The 20,015-nt window shown below is 35.6% G+C and overlaps 1 protein-coding gene and 1 pseudogene across 1 annotated transcript in view; both read right to left on the bottom strand.

Annotated features, from left to right (window-relative positions):
* Window positions 1–20,015, bottom strand: part of ZCWPW2 (zinc finger CW-type and PWWP domain containing 2) — a 96,766-nt gene that overhangs the window by 75,360 nt on the left and 1,391 nt on the right. The window lies entirely within an intron of this gene.
* On the bottom strand, window positions 7,240–11,841 carry LOC112309716 (SIN3-HDAC complex-associated factor pseudogene; annotated as a pseudogene).

The raw sequence follows: 20,015 nt of genomic DNA, 5'->3' as shown, positions 1-20,015 counted from the left end.
GCTTCTAGAGGAGCCCAGTCAACTTCTAAATGCAAGCTAATTAGAAGTCCGATGCTTGGGTGCACTAGAAGTCTGCAGTCAAACCCCTTCCAAGGAGCAAACTCATATCCTTATGTTATGGCCTAGTTCCTCTGTGTTGAGCCCAGTGTTATAGCATAGTAAATACTCACACTTCTGTTTTAAACCACCTTTTTGTTTAATGTGGTTCCAAGTCTTTGTTTCACTCACAAATACTGAGCTCCACTGGCTGTCAGAGCTAGGTGATTTGGGAGCCAGACCCTAAGGTAGCAGCCATACAAGTTGGGGAGCTAGATATGTGGTCCTCAGGGAGAAGCTGGGAGCTGAGGGTTCCTTCCTGATTACAAGGTGCTACACTGAGGATTTATGGCATGAGTGCATCTCAGCTTTTCCTACCCATTTCAATGTAGGTATTTTCTCATTCACCTGGTGTGTAAGAGTCACTCAGCTAGTCTCTGTATTTCTCTCCAAGGGACCTGATTTGCATGTTGCTTACTAGAGTGTAAAGTATCTGAAGGAAGAAACATTATTTTTGTGCCCCAGTGATGAACAAGTTGATGATGGGAAAGTTGCTGTGTGTTGATCCCAAAATGCCTAAAAATTGCTTTATATGCAGGGATTTTTCATATCACTTCCTTAATTTTGCTCTATTTCTCCTATATTTCTGTGAAGCATTTGGAACTAGATAAACATTCTAACAGATGGGAAAGGGATTAGTGAGCAATTTTTTTGCTTGTAACAATATATTACAATGCATTATTAGTTAAATTGAATTTATTAAAGAAACCACCAAGGTCTGTAGAACTCCACTAAACAGTTCTAAACAACTTAATACACTATAATCATTATAGATATTTGTAGCATTAAAGTGAAAATCATGAGCTAAATAAGAAAATTCCATATAGATTTTACATAAATTCTCCAAAGATTTTTTTATTTTGTGATTGTTATTTTAGAATGGTATAGCAGAGCCTGAAAAAATAGAAAGTAAGATCAATTCTTCTTGAATTGAAGTATTACATAGTTCCATTGTTCAACAGAACAAAGGTCTTTAAGATGGAGTATGGCCAATATGAATTCTTGTGAAGCATCAATTTTTATTACAATATATATGCATTTTATGACTGATGCAACCCAGATGGTAAAATTACAACACACCCAAAGAGTTCTGAACAATATCAGAATTTAACGAGACAGTGTGAATAAATACATACAGAAGAGGAATGAAGATAAATGGCTACTTATAATAGAAATAGTTTTGTTTGTATGTGAATGAGAAAAATGATTGTTCTTCCAAACAAAAAGTAACTGTCATTATTCTTTTGCTCCTCAACATCGTTGTTATAGGAAGTAATCCATTTTAACCACAGGCTATCCCAGATGATACAATGCTTCTCGGTTTGAAAAAAGTAATAGTATCTGTATCACTGTCTTCAGAGTTGGAGCATTTCAGCCTTATAATTTCAATTTCCATCAGTTCTATTTTCTAGATAATATCTCACTGGTAACCAATGACTCTAAGAGTGCCTACTTTCAAGAGAACTTGAAGTAATTAATAAGTTAATATTAATGTTATGTATTAAACTTTTATAATATTCAAGAGGCAGTAGGAAACGTTCCGGATGTGGAGTAAAAAAAATGTAGTTTCTAATCTTGGTTATGCAACTTCTAGCTCTGTAATCTTCAGAAGGCCTCAGTGTTCTTATCTGTGAAGTAAGAAGAGTAGGGCTAAAACGTTGTCCTTTAATGTTTCATGATTGATCCATTCTGGCTGCTTTTCCTCTCTACACCTGGTGCTGGATTACCAGCTTCTCTATCTTATTTTTAGCCATGTATCGGAGTTTAAATTTCACCATCCACCCTTTAATCACTGTGTTATTTAGTCTTGTCAGCTCTGAAGACTTGCTAAGAATTATTTGCTTTGCAATATGTGCTGGTTTTCAGTGTTGTTTCAGTTTTTCTTTCTGTCTTCGGTTCATATGTACTCTCCCTTAACTAGGCAATCATGTTAGTCTAAAAGGTGTATTTCTTGCCCATCATTAACATCTAGCACTCTTCATCACCTTCGATCCCCATCTGGAACCTTCAGTCTGATATCTTCAAAACATCTCTCATGGAAGATGCTTTTATCACAATCTTCAAGACAAAGATAGCAGATGTAAATTCCCTGTGGCAAATGTTAACAGACTATTTCACAGACCTTCCCACCTAACCAGACCAATTTGATGTTATCAGCTCTGAAATCAGAAAGTCCAAGAGGAGTCCAGAATCTTCCAATTACTGGTTATATAACTTTGGGAAAGTCATTTAACCTCTTGTAATTTTATTTGCAACATTATTATTTCATAGAGCAGTTCTAATGACAAGTTTTTAAAAAATAAGTAAATATAATAGAGAATAGTGACAGGAATAAAAATGGTTTTGTACTAGGGGCAGTCAAATTTGAAAGTTTTCACAGTACTCTCAGAGAGGGAATTTTAAAACTTATTCTTAGAAAGATTTCATGAAGGAGAAAAAAAAACTGCAGGTAAGAGAGGTAAGGTCTGTGGTAGCAAAGAGAGATAGGGGTTCCATGGATATGAATCTGAAGAAGTTGCATTTTAATCTAACAAATATATTTACAATTTTAAAATGATAAAGAATTATTTGACATTCTTATATACTACTGACATAAGGGCAAATTGGTGGAAACTTTGGGAGAGAAATTTTACAATTTGTAACAAGGGGCTTTAAAATGTGCCTGTGTGGCCCTGGACTTGTAGCTTGGTTGGTTAGAGCATCATCCGATGTGCCAAGGTTGGTGGGTCCAATCCCTGGTCAAGGCACATACAAGAATGAATGCATAAATAAGTAAACAACAAATTGATGTTTCTCTCTCTCTAAAAATTAATTTAAAGACATATAAAATGTGCCCATGTGATAATAGTATTTCATCAAATACTATTAGTTAAATTGTGTGTAATTTAATATGTGTGTGTACCTTACTCTTAAGATATTGTTATTAATATCAGTTAAGTTGCTGATTTTGACAACTACATTATGGTCGTGTAATAATAAAAACAATTCTTTGTTTTTGAAAGTACCTGCTGAAGTACCAAGAGGTAGAGAGGGATCAATCGTGTCTGCAATTTAAACTTTGCAAAGATTGTACTCTGCTCTGTGTGGTCAAATCCTCTGGTACCAGCGAGGTGCACCAGGAATGCAAGTTGCCATCCTCATGGTCACCTGTGAACTGGGGAATGGAGGAACTAGGTGGGTGTGATGGTTAATTTTATGTGCCAACTTGGCTGGGCAAGAGTGCCATTATTTAGCCAAATATTATCCTGGATGCTTTTGGATGAAATTAACGTTTAAATCAACGGGTTTTGAGTAAAGCAGATTACCTTCCATAATGTGGGTGGGCCTCAACAAAGGCTGACCTCCCCCAAGCAAGAAGGAATTTTGCCAGCAGACTGCCTTTGGACTTGAAATGCACTTTTCCCTGAGTCTCCAACTTGCTGGTCTACTCCATCAAATTCCACAATCATATGAGCCAATTGCTTAATATAAATCTCTTTCTTCAGAGATAGATAAACAGACATACATGTAGATGTGCCTATATATCCAACATATGAACTTAGGGGTGTACACAAATGTTTGCTACATAACAATCAGTAACCCAATAGCTGATTCTTTAGAAAGAGAAAATTCAAGAAATCATATTATAAATATAACTGTAAGACTTAAAAAATTTTAGGTTACTAGAGGATACCCTGTATATTTTTAACTCAAAAGGAAATTTAAAAAGCCAGAGAGGAGAGCATATGAAAACAAAGACTATGTTAATCTCACTTAGAAAAGTGGATTTTAAAAAATCCTAGCTAAAGCAGATGAGTCTGTGAAGTGAATCAGATCTGTTAGAGAAAATTAATCAGGGCCAAATTGGCAATGAGAGGTAAGAATTATGAGTCGAGACTGGTCCCCTGCAAGATAGCCTCCCAAAATGTGAAGTTCGGCAAAGCTCCATGGAATCTGACTATGGCCATCAATTCTGGTCAACAATCCATTCTCATTGCTACCTCCAGCCCACATTATGCCAGCAAGGGGGCTTGTACAAACCCAATCATGTACACTGACGTGGCCTATTGGTGTTGCGATCCTACTGGTAACTTGCAGCATTTTAGAGCTAGCTGTAACCACAAGGCTTAGATTTCATTTGGGCCAGTACTGCCCATCAAGCTTGAATGCCATGCTTTCAGAATTGTGCTAGAATCAAAGTTCTGCCACATGATACTACTAATGTATTCTGGAATCATGTTAGGGAAGTAACTGGTGTTTCTCTAATTATTTACGAAAAGTTCCATAGCACATGGTCAAGGTCCTTCTATAATGAAATTTGTCATAAGGCCTTTTCAGATCTCTGCGTTCTGATTCAGAATAGAATGAATCAATAGAGACTCGCCCACTGAGCTACTGATCCCTGTCTGTGAGCTTTCTCTAAGAAATGCTGCTCCAGCAGGGCTGACAGGTGTGCTGCTGGCCACTTCCATTGTTTGCTGACATGCCACATTACAGATTAAAGAAGGAAAACCATACAATATTTGCTATCCCAAAAGCATGGGAGAAATTCAACATTCATTCACGATTTTTACAACAAAAAATAAAGGTGAGTCTCATCCTAGCACCATTTGTAAAAATAAACTTGAGACTGACTAAACACTAATGTAAAAGCATATAAAATAACATACATGACACTGAAATAGAAATGTATTTGTATGTAAAATAAAAAAGTCATAGAAGATAAATAAACCTGAATGAATATGTTGAGATTAAATGTTCTGTGCAATTAAATTTTTAAAAACCCATAAAATAAATTGAAAGGCAGAAAAAAAAACTAGGACAAAATATGTTCAAGATATAGACATATGGATTAATATTATGGATACCTAAAGTATGAGGTAAATGAAGTCAGTAGAAGAGTTTCAGGAAAGCAAGGAGGCCTCAAGATTGTTTTTCTATTTATATTATTTTTAAAATTTTATACTAAGACTAAATCTATTTAATTTCCTAGTAAAATTCTGATTATCAGTATCCAACAACATAAAAAGTATAAAACAGACTTGTGACTTCAAATGTACTGATACAAAGTGTATGACTCTGTAACACATTCCATGACTAAAGAGAGGGCAGAAGGCAAAGAGAGGACTATGAGTCGGTTTGATAAAGACTGTACACACAGAGATGATCCATATACTATATTCTATTATCCATACTAGGCAAAATGTACAAAATAAAATTCAAATATGACTCAGGAGAGAGATGGTAATGGCTAAGACTCTTCTATCAACATCTCTGGGGAGAGCTCACCCAAGTCACTATGTAGTTTGTGTATATGGTGGCATGTGGTAAATAGGTTTTCCCTAAAGAAAGAAGTATAGGGTTTTAATTTTAGACTAATAACTATAAAATTGTAGGGTACTCATTAAAATGGTTCATTGCTTATTGCTATTTATACTATCCAATTTTTATAAGCCAGTTTTAGAAATAAGCACTGAGTCACATTTTAATAAGGTAGGCAATTAAATGTTCTTCCTTCATTATAAATAAGTCTGAATTGGTGATGTTTTTTTCCTGAACTTTCAGAAAAGTGCCAATAAAAGTATTTTGGTTTGGGATCAAATGAGAGAGGCTGTTAATAAACACAAAGAGCTCCATACTCAGGATTCATTAATAACTTAACATCTCAATGTTTCAAAAGTCTCACTGAAAGAGCCACCCAAAAACCAAATCACTCAGCATTAATATATACATCTTTTCTTCCAGAAAATCTTTCTTTAATATGAAATGAAAAAAAAATCCCAATAGGTTCAAACAAAGTAAATGCCTATTCTACACAGATAAATACTTCACAAAGGTCAACTGAATCCAGAGCTAAAACTGAATTGTGCAGGTTTTCAGTGAAATCATCGGTCATATAGTACAAACAAATGTCAACTATTCACACATGCGGCAAACCGTCTAAGAAATGTACTCCATGAAGCATTAATCTTTGTTCTGTGCCATCCTGATGACTTACACATTCTATTTTTTCAGATAGTGTAACACTTTAGTAGAGTGTAATAGCTACTGTATGGTAATGCTTTGGTACATTCATACAGGATCCCTTATCTTAAACATGTGAGTTGTCCCGAAGAGGAGCTTTGGTTCTGCTTTAGAAGTCTCATATAAATTAAACACCTTATCAAATATTAACACAGAGGGAGCTAACACAGGATGCAACACAGACAGTCAAGTTACCTCTTTGTATATTTAGGAATTACTTTTTCCTTCAAGGTATTTACACTAGAAAGCTTAGTCTGTCCTTATTAAGTTTTCAGTAGTAAAGGTTTGAGTGATTAGAACCTTGGCAAAACCTTAATTCAGAATGATTAACAAATACTCCAGTGACAAGGCTATGTGATTGAGTTATTACAGATTTACAATTATCAGGGAAAACTAGTATAGCCAGTCACCTTTGAAAAATGCTTCAACCATTACTTCTCAGTACAGAAGGATAAAGCTACATAGGGCTTATCATACAATTAATCTTACCTCTGTCCCCCGAAGTTCCCTTAATTTCATTCATTAGAAGAGTTTAAAGACTTAAGAACACTTTATAGCAGCATTCAGCCTTCCTATGAATTATTCAGTATCTTAAATATTAATGTACACTGTTTTTCTTTTAACAAGCTATAGACATAGTACTAGCTTCAGAGTTTGTGGAAATGGAGAAAAGAAGAACCAATTCAAAACCATTCTAGAAACTGCCTTTGGACAGAAAGCAAAAGACAAAAATGAAAAAGTCACTGTTAAGAGCTAAACTGTATCGCCACACCCCAAAATTACATGTTGAAGTCTTAAACCCTAGTATCTCAGAATTAGACTATATTTGGAGATAGGGTATTTAAAGAGGTAATTACATTAAGTTATGTTACATTAAAATGAAGTCATTAGGGTGGGTTTTAAGCCAGTCTCACTGGTGTCCTTAACAAGAGAGGAAATTTGGATACAGAAGCCTACAGAGGGAAGATGATGTGAAGACACAATGGAAGAAGACCATCTATAAGCCAAGGTGAGAGGCAGGGAACAGATCCCTACCCCAAGGATCTCAAAGGGAACCAACTCTGAGGACACCTTGATTTGACTTCTAGCCTCTGGAACTGTGAGGAAATAAATTTCTGCTGTTTAAACCGCTTAGTCTGCATTACTTCGTTATGGCAGCCTTGGCAAACTAATACAGCCACTTCTGTCTTTCCAAAATCAGTCACCACTCCTCAGTAGAAATGGTTAGAGACTCTAGCCCCTGCTTCTTTAGCTTCTCAGACACTGCTTTCTTATTGCTGCAGCAATGTGTAAAAGGACTTCCACAGATCGTCTTTTAAAGATAAACCCACAACATATTTTCTGCCTTTTCCAACATGAGATTATAAAGAAAAAGGAAGGTGTTCTTACTAGAACCAGAAGCCATCTCTGTATCAGCCATCATCGGACTTGTAACTGCAACAGGAGAGTGGGCTGGACAAATACTGAGGTGGTACCATGGGGTGGTACCAGAAACATGAGGTTGATGTCCTTCCCACAGTTTACTGATCTGGTTGCTTCTTTATCCTGTTTAAAAATAAACTTTTCACTTTCTTTGGTGTCAATACAGAGTTCAGACTGGGCCCTGCCCTTGTATCTACCATGATTTCAATTTGCAGGTGGAGGGTAGTATTTTTTTAAATCCTGCTGGCAGCTTTTCCTTTCTTTTCACAAGTAATACTCGGCCACTGCAAAAGTCTTCTGAAGGAGTCTCATGCAACTGCAAACAGCTCTGAAAGTCCTCTCATCATTTAGTGTCACTACACTGAGAACTGGAGAACCTAGCACTGTAAATACAGCAACCCCCTCTACATCATTACACTGAGAACTGGAGAACCTACCACTGCAGATACAGCAACCCCCTCTACATCATTACACTGAGAACTGGAGAACCTAGCACTGCAGATACAGCAACCCCCTCTACATCATTACACTGAGAACTGGAGAACCTACCACTGCAGATACAGCGACCCCCTCTACATCATTACACTGAGAACTGGAGAACCTAGCACTGCAGATACAGCAACCCCCTCTACATCATTACACTGAGAACTGGAGAACCTACCACTGCAGATACAGCGACCCCCTCTACATCATTACACTGAGAACTGGAGAACCTAGCACTGCAGATACAGCAACCCCCTCTACATCATTACAACTTGGGTTTGTAAAACTAAACATCTTTTGTTTTAGAAATAGTCTTCCAAAAGCAGCCATTCCACCCTCATCTTCTTTCTTTCCTCTTGCATCCTTACAGTGATTATCTGAAACCTTTATAAATCTCAGATCATCTTCCTCATTCTTAAAAGACAAACTTTCCTCCTACATTGCAAGAAAATCTCCATCCCTTCACATCTCGACACATAAATGCTTATCTAAAACTGCTCTTTCCCATATTTGCTGCAATTTCAAACCTTGATTCTATGTCCTTTGTTTTCAAATATTTCTTGCAGTTTGGTATAAGCCAGTCACAATGCTAAGGCAAAGACAAGATCCCTCTCTTCAGGTAATGTTAAGTACTATTATGAGACAAATACAAAATACTATAAAGCACATAAGGCACACCTGAGACTTTCAGATAGGAGAGGTGATATCTAAGCCAATCTGAAAATAGTTAAGTAGAAGTCAATGCCCCTACTATGTGCCCCAGCAGTCTCTACTCCCTCTACTTACCACTTAACACATTGTATAATAGTTTATTTAAAGAAGTCTGCTACAAAACAAGAAAAATCCACCTAGGGAAAGGTTAATATCAACCTTAGTAATTACTGTGTCTCTAGCTCCCAAAGAAAACTTGCCAAAGAGAATCACTGACTCTATATAATATTATGAAATAATTGAAATAATATGACCCTCAGAGTTAGACTGACCTAGCCAGTGTAGATTTTCAAAGTATGCAGCAATGAGGATTGATGTATCAGTTGAATATCTGTAGCTCTGGATTTAAATTCTGGTTCCATTTCCTATGAGATTTTTAAGTAAAGACAAGACAATTAAATACCCTGAATATTATTTTATCATGTGTAGATGTTGAAGGTAGTAATAATTAACAGGATGGTTTTAACGATGAAATGAAACAGAATACAAAAAGAACCCATTTTAGTGCCTGGTACACTAAAGACATATAATGAATATTTAACTTCTTTGCTAGACTGCTTTAAAGTGAGTTATGTTTGTAGTTACATAAGCAAATTAAAATATGCAGAAACAATGCAAAATGAAAGCTAATTATTTTGTCTTTCCTTTGTGATTTTTCTCAAGTGTGCAACCTAACAAATAATTATTTCATTTGCTTCTAAACCTTAAAATGAGTTTATCATTAATCTTCTCTATAATGTAAATTTAACATTGACTGCCCATTCATTTACCTAATTAACAGTGCCTATATATCAACTGTAGAATATACTTAATGATTCAACAGAAATTTATTAAGAGCCTATTGTCTGTGCAAAATCATAATTTATCTTTATCATTCAGGGAGTAGTTTTATGCAGATACTGCTGGCTAGCTTATAGCTTAATAAAGCTCTGAGATGCTTAATATTTTCTTTTCCTTTTTTGTTTTAATAATGGAGATAACTGATGATTTCCACCCCAAATCAGCAAAGTAGAATGAAAAGAAACAGTTTACTGGCATATTTAAAGGCTGATATCTGTTGCAGCAACTATATTCCTCTGCTTTAAAATTTTTCAAGGGAAAAACTAATAGTTAGAAATCTCATAATTGTGGTAATTGCCAACTTTAAAACTTAGTAATCAGTCTATATGCTTTAAGTCTGTATTAAATGGCTGCGAGTATCCAGCTTATTCAGTATACCGAGACTTGTAAGAATAAAATAATAGATCCAACAAAACTAATTACAATTAAGCTCTTCACACTGTCTACCAAAAGTAATATTGTTATAAATGAATTAGAATTATATCTGTAGGTTGAACAAGGAGAGTATTAATTTCAGACTGGCTTAGTTATTTCTCTCTACATGTGCTCATTCTCAATTGACCTTTATCTAAGCTGTATTGGTGCGGAAGTCCCATGATAATTTGCTTAAAGATAAAACTTAGTTTCACTAATGTTGTGGAAGGACAGTCTTTAATTAAGTTGACCACTTCCTTTAAATCACAAGACACAAAAATAGAACAAGGCAATCTAATTAGAAAATTTCAACTTGTTATTCAAAATGATTTATCAATTGTCATTTACATTCCTCCTTTTAGAACTGTCTCATAATTCTAATAAATAAAAAGTGATGAATTTCTTACTCTCGGTTCCAGTGAGTAACTGCATAATTATTGTTTCAAGAACCACTAAACAAATATTAAGAAAAGGAACTTTTCACTAAAGAATTTTCAAATAAGAATTTGAAAATGGGAGTAATTTTAAATTGCATAATGCAAAACTGAAAGCACACTTCTTCAATATATCACATCTAAATTTGCTAAGTAAACATGTCACATTGAGAATAGGAGTAGTGGGAATTATTACCCTGGAAAGAAACAAACTAAAGGTACTTCCCAGTTTGTCCTTTTTTAAAATTTTTAACTATATTTTATTGATTATGCTATTACAATTCTCCCACTTTTCCCCCTTGGCTCCCCTCTATCTGCTAACCCACTCTTCTCCAAAAATTCCCTCCCCCTTAGCTCATGTCCATGGGTCGTGCATATAAGTTCTTTGGCTTCTCCATTTCCTACACGATTCTTAACATCCCTTTATTTTGTACCTACCAATTATGTTTCTTAATCCCTGTACCTTTTCCCTAATTCTCCCCCTTCCTCCTTCCCACTGATATCCCTCCAAGTGATCTCCATTTCTATGATTCTGTTCTTGTTCTAGTTGTTTGCTTTTTGGTTTTTTTTAAATTCAGTTGTTGATAGTTGTGAGTTTGCTTTCATTTTATTGTTCATAGTTTTGATATTCTTTTTCATAAATAAATCCCTTTAACATTTCATGTAATAATGGCTTGATGATGATGAACTCCTTTAACTTGACCTGTCTGGGAAGTACATTATCTGCCCTTCCATTCTCAATGATAACTTTGCTGGATAGAGTAATCTTGGTTATAGGTCCTTGCTTTTCATCACTTTGGATACTTCTCACCAGTCCCTTCTAATCTGCAAAGTTTCTTTTGAGAAATCAGCTAACAGTCTTATGGGAACTCCTTTGTAGGTAACTCTCTGCTTTTCTCTTGCTGCTTTTAAGATTCTGTCTTTACCTTTAACCCTTGGCATTTTAGTTATGTTGTGTCTTGGTGTTGCCCTCTTTGGGTCCAACTTGTTTGGGACTCTGTGCTTCCTGGACTCATATGTCTATATCCTTCACCAAATTAGGGAAGTTTTCTTTCCTTATTTTTTCAAATAAGTTTTCAATTTCTTGTGCCTCCTCTTCTCCTTCTGGCATCCCTATGATTCGGGTGGTGGCACGTTTGGAGATGTCCTTGCGTCTCCTTATTCTCTCATTTTTTTTGAATTCTTGTTTCTTCATTCTGTACTGGTTGACTTTATTACTTCTGTATGTTCCAAATCATTGATTTGAACCCCAGCTTCCTCCCCTTCACTGTTGGCTTATTTCACTTAGTGTAGCCTTCATTTCTTCCCTTATGCATTTGGCGTACACGATGAGATCTCTAAGCATCGTTATCACCAGTGTTTTGAACTCTGCATTTGTTAGGTTCACTATCTCCATTTCACTTAGGTCTTTCTCTGGAGCTTTGATCTGTTCTTTCATTTGGGCCTTACTTTTTTGTCTCAATTTGGCAATCTCCCTGTTTGTTTCTGTGTATTAGGTAAGCTGCTTTGACTCTGTCTTAGCACACCTGTTACATTTTAAGGGGTGGAGCTTTACATATTTGCCAGGGTGGGGCGACCTGCTTCCCCACTTTGTGCTGCTGTTTGTGGGGGAAGAGTAGGGGAGGGAGCCATGCCACTTGCTTGGCTCTCACTATGTTTCCAGTCACTTCCCAGATGTGACTGGTGCCCTTCTTAGCTGCTGCCCTGGTGCTGAATCCCAGAATAGGTGGGTTTGCGTACATTCTAGGGCCATGCAGGTCCTTTAAACAGACTGTTCTGAGAGACCAGCAGTTTCTTCTGCCACCACAGCCCCCACTGGCATTTATAGCCCAAAGTTATGAGGCTTTATTTTCCTGGCACTGGAACCCTGAGCTGTGCAGTCTGACCTGGGGCTGGGATGGCTTTCTCCCCAGGTGTCCGCCCCAGTTTTTATCTGCCACATGCAAATGTAGGACTGCCCATTCTACCAGCTGTCACCACACCATGTCGTCTTTACCTTGGCTCCCCATCTCCTCCCATCCTACCCATTTGCATGAATATTTCTTCTTTAGATCCTTGGTTGTCAGACTTCCAAACAGTTCAATTTTTTGGCATTTCTGGTTTATTTTGTTTTGAGGTTAGTTGTCATACTTCTTATGTGTGCGAGGAATCGAAGTTTACCTGCCTACGCCTTCATCTTCACTGGAAGTCTATCCTATTTTCTTTTTTATTTTAAAGATTTTATTTATTTTTTTTTAGAGAGGGGGATGGGAGGGGAAAAGAAAGGGAGAGAAACATCAATGTGTGGTTGCCTCTCATGCATGCCCTGCTGGGGAACTGGCCCCCAACCCAGGCATGTGCCCTGATGGGGAATCAAACCAGCCACCCTTTGGTTCACAGGTTGGCACTCAGTCCACTGAGCCACACCAGCCAGGGCTCCTATTTTCTTTTTAATTTCTTTGAAGAGGGTCCTTTCCTCTTTTGGCCTGGGAAGAAATCCTGGACTGCCCATCTTTCTGCACAATGAAATGGGGAAGATAAGGCACATTTGTTCCATAAAATAACCCCCCAAAATCTCCTATTCATCTTTTATTTAGAGCCTTCACAGCCTCACCATGATTGTTCTGGGAATATTGAGCCTTATTTCCACGCGGACATCTCTCCAGGATATTCTGTACTGAAGCTTCCTGGGCTCCATTTCATTTGACAACATGTTCACACCGTTTCTCTCAGAATTATTTGTTGAAATTTTTTGTTCACTGATTATTCCCCAACCCTTTCTTTTTTTTGTTATGTGTGTGTTTACCTTTTCTTTTCTACTTTTTAACTCTAGCTTTAATAGAGGTATAAATAAATCAGTCTGTAATATTGAACAGAACTTGACAATTTGCTTTTTAAAAAATATATTGTAAACAGTTCCTGTTATTAAATGTCTACACTATCATTGGCATAATTTTAGTCTTGAAACTGAAATTATATTCTTTACTCAATTATTTCAGTTCTAATGAAATTCTAATGTAAAGATCACAATATTTTTTCAATATTGGAATCATGTTGTTTTTTGTATTTTATTAGTAATTGCTTCAGAGATCATGAGTTACCTATTTTTTTTATTTTTTTTAAAGATTTTTATTAATTTTTAGAGAGAGGGAAAGGGAGGGAGAAAGGGAGGGAAACATCAATGTGTGGTTGCCATTCACGTGCCCCTCCACCAGGGACCTGGCCCACAACCCAGGCATGTGCCCTGACTGGGAATCAAACCAGCGACCCTGTGGTTCATAGCCCAGCACTCAATCCACTGAGCCACACCAGCCGGGGCTACCTTTTTGTTGTTGTTGTTGCCTGTGCTTTTGGTGTCCTATCTAAAATATCATTGCCAAATCCAATGTCATGAAGCTTTCTTCCTATCTTTCTTCTAAGAGTTATTATTTAGCTGTTACATTTAGGTCTTTGATTCATTTTGACTTAATTTCTATACACAGTGTAAGGTACGGATCCAACTTCATTGTTTTGCATTTAGACACTCAGTTTTCCCAATACTATTTGTTGAAAAGATTGCCCTTTCCGCACTGAATGGTCTTGGCATCTCTGTTGAAAATTGTTTTTGACCATATGAGAGTTTGTTGGGGCTCTCTATATTCTATTGCATTGATCTACATGTATTTCTTTATGCCAGCACAAAACTGTTCTGATTCTGTAGCTTTGTAATATGTTTTGAGGTCAGCAAATGTAAAACCTCCAGCTTTATTCCAGCTTTGTTCTTTTTCAAGATTGTTATGGCTATTCAAGGTTCCTTGAAATTCCATACTAATTTTAAGATAAATATTTTCCATTTTTTAATCCTCACCTGAGGATGTATGTTTATTGATTTCAGAGAAAGAAGGGAGAAAGGAGACAGAGGAGAAGGGGTTAGGGGAGATGGAAAGGGAGAGGTGACAGAGAGAGAGAGTGTTTGTGTGTCTGTATGTATGACACAGAGAGAGAGAAACATCAATAGTTTGCCTCCCATACATGCCCTGGCCAGGGATTGAACCTGCAACCTCGGTATGTGCCCTGAGCAGTGATCAAACCTGCAACCTTTTGGGGTACAGGACAACGTTCCAACCAAATGAGCCACTCAGCCAGGATGTTTTTGCTTTTAATAGCCATTCTAATGAGTGTGGTCTATAATTTCAATTATAATCACTTATTTCCTTAAAGTATTTTTTCTTTTTTTATCGGTATGCTAAAATCTTCCAGTATTGTGGGTTTGTCTCTTAGATCTGTCTAGTTTTGCTTCATATATACTGAAGCTGTTTTATTCTATGCATATCATTTTTACCTTCTGATAAAGTAACACTTTTTCCTGAAAGTGTGCTTTGCCTCATGTCAAAATACCAGAGTACTTCCTCCTTCAGTTTATTCATGATCAATATTTTTTCATCCTTTGCTCTTTTCCATAGATAGCTTATAACAAGCACAGTTAATTTTTTTAATAACAATCTTTGTTTTTAGTAGTCTGTGTACATTTAATATCATACTGCTGTGTTTGGTTTTAAATATATCATCCTACAGTGTGTGAAACAATAAAATGGATGTCAACTATGTCTATTTTTTCTAACAATTTTTATTAAAACATCATTGGAAGGTTCAAAATTATTCTTGATTAAAATTTCATATTAAAATCAATTATTTAAAATTTCTGTTATTTTTCAACAAAAAGGAGACTTGAGCCTGATATAATCTAGGCTGTGAATGGCAAAAAGTATACTTTCTCTAACTCCACTAAAGGAACATTTCATAAACACATCATATAATGTGCTAGAGCTTATAGTTGACAATTCCTTATTGCTCTATAGTATTTCTCATCTAAAAAAAAAAAGTGAGTAAACCTGTCTCACAGTTTTTATAAAGATGAAAGTCATTTATAAAATTTCAAAATTTTTTTTGTTGCTTTGTTTTTAGAAAACAAGAATTATGGAATAATCTGGCAATTTGCTTAATACTGAGATACACAAAATTTTTCCCTAGGTCTTTTCCTTAACCCAAGCCATTATTTTTCTCCCTAAACCAAAGATACCCATATGCATATTTTTAAACTAAGTTTGCTCTATCTGCAAAACCACACTTGTCCTCTGCCTTGTTGCACAGACAAAAATCTTTTCATCCTCTGAGAGTTTTTATACTATATTTCATATCATTTAAAAACTATTAACCAAAACAGTAAGTGTTCAAACTTAGTGACTGCAATACTCAATGTCAAAAATAATTACATTTTTCATGAATGTAAATATTATTGATAATTTAAATATTTCTGTTGCTAGTAAATTCCCAAGTTAAAACACAAAATTTTATATAGCTCTAGTCACTTCATTTCCATTTTCATCAAAATGTTATTAAAAAAAGTAAAAAAAAATAAAAGATTAATCTGACTTCTAAAATTCTGTTTTGAGCAATCAACTCAGCTACTATGCTGAAAATGATCAAGATATCAATGATTTTCTCAATGTACAGTTGTTTCCAAGTATTTACAGTTCTGCCTTATCTCTGATCTTTAAACTTCTCTGTTCGCTAACACAGGTATTTGCAACATGTTAATTCATTTCAGGTAAATTTGTCAAAGAGTCTTATCAAGGAAATTTAAAAAAAACACCTCTTCAAATACAACATTTGTATTATTCTAGGGAAAGGATTGGTAGGATGGATTAAGAACTTCTCTTAAGACTTCTGCCCATGATATACAGGTAGCAATGAAATTCACTATGAAAGTTTAGAACTGAGAATTTTCATGCTAGATCTTTGGAGAAAAACCTTTGTATTTCAGGCAAAAGGGAATGTGCAACTTTGATTTGTACTAGGAAAAACTAGGTGTCAAAATAGTGATGATACCTTTCCAGCACATATTCAAAAAAAAATTATGACTAAATAATGTGAAAAAAATTATGACTCAGTGTATTCTGGACATATAGAATCCTAGTCTAAAATGTGATGTCATTTTAGGACAAGTGACATCACATTTGTCCTTATGTGAAGTACAGCCACAATTCTTTATTTATTTTTTATTGTTTTTTAAAGATTTTATTTATTTATTTTTAGAGAGAGGGGAAGGGAGGGAGAGAGGGACAGAAACATCAATGGGTGGTTGCCTCTCATGTGGCCCCTACTGGGGACCTGGCCCACAACCCAGACATGTGCCCTGACTGGGAATCGAACCGCCGACCCTTTGGTTTGAAGCCCACGCTCAATCCGCTGTGCTTCTCCAGCCAGGGCTTGAGCCACAATTCTTAAACTGAATGCTGGAGAATTTTTCTGGGGTTCCTCAATTCTCTGAAAATTGTCATAAATGTAAAAAAGTCAATAATAATCTAAGAATGTACATCCTATAAAATCATAATCAGAGTAAACTGAATGAGAACTTTATAAATGAGTAAAGATAACCAATATCAATGCCCAAGTTAGCATTGTTCATAAGAGCTGGCAAAAAAAATCAGCTGGGCTAGATTAAGAATGGTCTTTTGAAACATGCTAAGGAGTCATTTCAGGAGCTTCTGAGGAGAAATGTAATGGTAAGACTTATATTTTTAAAAGATCATTCACATATCCCTATAAAGGATGAGTTGGAAGCCAAAAAACAACAAAAAAAAGGGAAAAACTAATTAGAGGAAACTATTATAATAATACAGATAAGAAACTGACACCATAGTGACTACGAAATAGGATGGGAAAGATAGCTAAGGGATAGAATCCATAAAACCAGGTGAACAGATTCGCTATGTGATAAGAGGGATGGGGTTACTGAAGACAAAAGAGATCAACATAAATAATAAAATGATTGTCAGGAGAAAACTGTTAATAAAATACTCTATGTGAATTAAAAGAGAAAACATGCCTTTGTTCTTGGACTTTTAAGAATCAACTGACTACTCACCATTTCAGTCTATACTAGTAAATTATGTTTTTAACTTTGCAACTATTAAAAGTCAACAATTTCATTTTTATATCATGAGTTGTGAAATAGGTTTGGAAATTTTCCCTCTCCTTTGCTACATGCTTTATTTGAAAAATCTAGCTTAATGTCTTTCTATACATCTTACTGAAGTTTAAAGTCACCCTTTCGTTACTGTTTATTTGGTAGTTTTATAAAATGTCTTTCCTCTGAAAAGCTGAGATTTTTAAATAGAATAAAAAAGGTTTATATTTTTTTCCATAGGCACATAAACACACTGTCACAAAAAAAAATAATGGGAGGGAATTTCTGGCTACATTGTTAAATTTCACATAGGTCTTTGCCCATGTGACTGATTTCTCTGTAATAGATTTTACTTCCTTATTCATTAAAAATACATTTTCCCTGTCTCATCTCACTGCCTAAAACAATGTTTGGTATATGGTAGGTGCTAAATAAATATTTGTTGAATATTGAATAAATTAATGAATTCGTATCTCAAATAGCAAGAGTATAACTGTCAAGTCCCAGAGGAGGGTTGTTCACACTTCATTTAATAACAAGATAAGATTCCCTCTACTGGATCTTCGTTTTCTCTGTACAATCTACCAACCCCATCCTGGGTGCTCTGTTAGCTATTCTCATATTTCTTCCCCCTACTCCTCACATCAAAGGCTGTCTAGGGCTACTAATTTTTTCTTCACCTGTGTTTCCAAAAGAAAATCATTGCATACAATTGTAATACTGCCAACAATCCTGGCGGACTACAAATCACTTCAAGTCAAAAAGTTATTATGAAGCACACATTGTATGTCCAGGACAAGGCTAGCTGCGAGATGCAGTAGTATAGATCTCTTTTATAAATGGAATATAAATGCCACAGTACTTTGATATCTACTATTATCCATCTATTTGAAAAGCACACGGACAGGCTCTCCTTTTAGTCAGGAACTTGGTATTAATTCCTTTTATCCTTGAATTCATATTTTTATCTCACTTCCCCCACATAGGTTTATTCCCAACATATCTTATGCTTGAAAATATTTTTATCATCCTATCATGCTTCCCTGCAATAAAAAAGTTTATTTTAAACTCCTTAAGACATAAATTCTAAAAATTTTCCTTTGTATTGTGTTATCATTGAATTACTGTAATACTACTCATCAAATAACACACATATCACAAATTATGATCACTCTGAAATAACAAAAGCCAGCTTTTGTAGAAAAACATGTCGTAAAGAAATGGCCAGGGTCTTCCTCCTCCCTTCCCACCCCCATTTAGGTCATGTATCCAGGATGAATATTATTCTAGAAAAAAATAGAGTTCAGGTTAACTCTATTCTCACTCTTGGTATCCCTCCATTCTAAATATTTGGGAGTAGGAAATTTTCTGCTTATACAAATAATCATGTTTTTGAACTACTAAACAATGTACCAAAAATCACAGGAGGTATGTCATCAAAAATGACTTTTAATGATCAGCTGACAACTCAATTGAGTTCTTCTGCAATATTCTTAAAAGCCATTGGCAATTACCATTCTGGCAAAAGAATTAACTGCCCAGTAATTAGAATCATTCACTTTCTAAATAAGATTGAGGTCAGATTAAAAGTATTGCTTTATTATAGAATGGAAGAGGTACATTACCAAGGGGAAACGTATCTGATACAGACACACTCTGAGGCAGGTCGATTTTAGCAAAGAAAACATGCACATTGACAACCTGAAACTTAATACTCTTAAACTATCCTTTACATAGTCCCTTAGAAAGCCTCCATGTGCCTTCCACAATTGGTTTGGGGGCAGGTGTTGCCCAGTTTGAAGACTGCTGCTTTAAGATACACACAGATTTGGAAGCACACAGTGTTAACAGAAATCACAAAGTACACAACCTTCTTTGTGTGTGTGTGTGTGTGTGTGTGTGATGAGGTATGGGAGAAGAGAGGAAGACAGACCACGTATGCCCAGATACCAGGTTTTTCACTTTTGGTAGTATTTTTTTAATCTGCTTTTTATCTCTGTCACTAAATCTGTTCCCTTACCCTAAAGCTCAGCCTGGGTTTGTAATATGAGGGGAAGAAGACTCATCAGAAAAACTTTAAAATACTCAGCTAAATAATTTTCTCCTTTACTCAAAGTAAAAAAAAATGAATGTTTTTCAACAAGTCTCAAATTATTCCTAATTATGAAATTTTCAAAATAGAAAGTATTTCTATATCTATGAATCAGATACCAAATTATTTTATTTCAGATGATTTTGGGTACCTCAACCGCTTTTGGTAACATTCTTCAATATTCTACTAGCTAAAACACATCGCTTGGTAGTATGCTTTTAATTTTTTCCCAGTCCCGTCATTGGCTATGGTTGAACCTCAGGAATTAACTAGGTTTGTTTTCAAGTTTGTATAGTGCATTATCGAGGCAAACAAAGAGGACTGATTCTTGTCCACGATATTAAAAACACTGCTCTCTTCCCTGCCCCAGCCCGCTAAATTGAAGCCAATGAACCTTTCTAAATGATTATAATACAGATGTTTAAATATTTTAAACATACCAACTAACTTTAAGTAGTGGTCTTTGTTCATAAGAGCTGTGAATTTTCATTTAACTCTAAATCAAAGAGAGAGGCTTAGCAAAAATAAAAACATAATTTAAAATAAACCCTAGAGCTGAATCAATCCTTTGATGAGTTGACACTTGGGCTGA

Source organism: Desmodus rotundus, chromosome 8 (assembly GCF_022682495.2).
Source record: "Desmodus rotundus isolate HL8 chromosome 8, HLdesRot8A.1, whole genome shotgun sequence".
Taxonomy (NCBI): Eukaryota; Metazoa; Chordata; class Mammalia; order Chiroptera; family Phyllostomidae; genus Desmodus; species Desmodus rotundus.
This window is presented reverse-complemented; position numbering and strand designations above follow the sequence as displayed.